This window comes from Physeter macrocephalus, chromosome 17, assembly GCF_002837175.3.
Source record: "Physeter macrocephalus isolate SW-GA chromosome 17, ASM283717v5, whole genome shotgun sequence".
NCBI classification, from domain to species: Eukaryota; Metazoa; Chordata; class Mammalia; order Artiodactyla; family Physeteridae; genus Physeter; species Physeter macrocephalus.
Genome location: NC_041230.1, coordinates 9,921,222 through 9,922,547, shown reverse-complemented (window position 1 = coordinate 9,922,547; position 1,326 = coordinate 9,921,222).

Genomic DNA, 1,326 nt, shown 5'->3' with positions numbered 1-1,326 from the left:
TGGGGAGGGGTCAGATTCTGGGAAGGGTGGGGTGGGCAGGGAAGGGGAACAGAGATATCTTTGGGGGTCCCAGACCCCATGCCAGCCATTGGAGGAGTTCCACAGAGCTCTGGGCACCTCTTTGCAAAGCCATGTTTGCACGGTGGGGGTAAGGGTGGGGGGAGGGTGTGGAAACAGGGATTCTGTGTCTTTGTGTCATAACTTTGATGGGGGCGATGAGGGAGACAGCCCCAACTTTTCTCCAATCCCCCCTTCCCCAAGCTCCTGGGCTCTCCTTCCCTCTACCTCCTTCCCCCACATCTGTCCGTTCCATATTTGTCTCTGTCCACCCACTCCTTGGGGGGCCTTCCCCATCTCTCCTCCAGGCCCCCTGGGGAGGGGGAAAGGAGTTTGGGGGGAGGGTGCGTTGCTCTCTATGGTTTTATATATAATATATTAAAAAAAATCAAAAATCTGAATGAAAATATCAGATTGCGCCCCCCTCCCCCCATTCCTGGCTTTTGCCCCCTTTTTCTTGTTTAAAAAAAAAAACACACACACACATTTTGTACGGGGCAGGGAGGGGAACGGGGAGGGGGTCTGGCAATCCCACTAACCACCATTAAACTGAGGAGAGAACAAGTGTTTGGGGTGGCTGTGTGTCTGTCCCTCTGTCCAGAGCTGTACCATGTTGGGAGGGGTGCTGAACTGAGGGAGGAGGGAGGGAGGGTGATGGTTGCTGGTGGACGGTGTAGGCCAGGAGAGGGTCCTTACTTCTCCAAGGGCACCTCCACCCTTCCAAGATACCTGTGTTTTTTCTGGTCAGTCTTTCAGCCAAAAGTCACCAAGTCTTGTCTCTTCAGTAGCCACTGAGCTACCCCATCCCCACCCAATAGCCTGGACCCTTCCCCTGGCTTACCCCCACCCCTAACATCTATCTCCAGAGGAGCTTTCAATTACGCACATCTTGCCCTGTCAAAACCTGTCCCTGCCCTGCTCAAAAATCTTTCCCTAGCTCCCCTTCATCTCTAGATCAAGTCAAAGCCGCTTAGCCTGGCATTCCAGGCCCCTCATTCATTCATCTAAATTTTAGACAAGTGATTCTAATTTTTGAGTCAAAAATATATTGACCTTACTTGAGTGCCAGTCGCTGCTCAAAGGGCTGGAGATGCCACGGTGAATAAAACAGGCAAACGTTAGGTGTTCCAGACAGTTTAGCACTAAGCGCAAACTTGATCCTGTTCTAGGCACTGAGGACCCAAAGTGAAAAAGGTTGACTCCAGTCTTAGCTTCACAAAGCTTTCATGAGGAAACCACACTACAGCAAGGATGGAAAAAATAAAACAA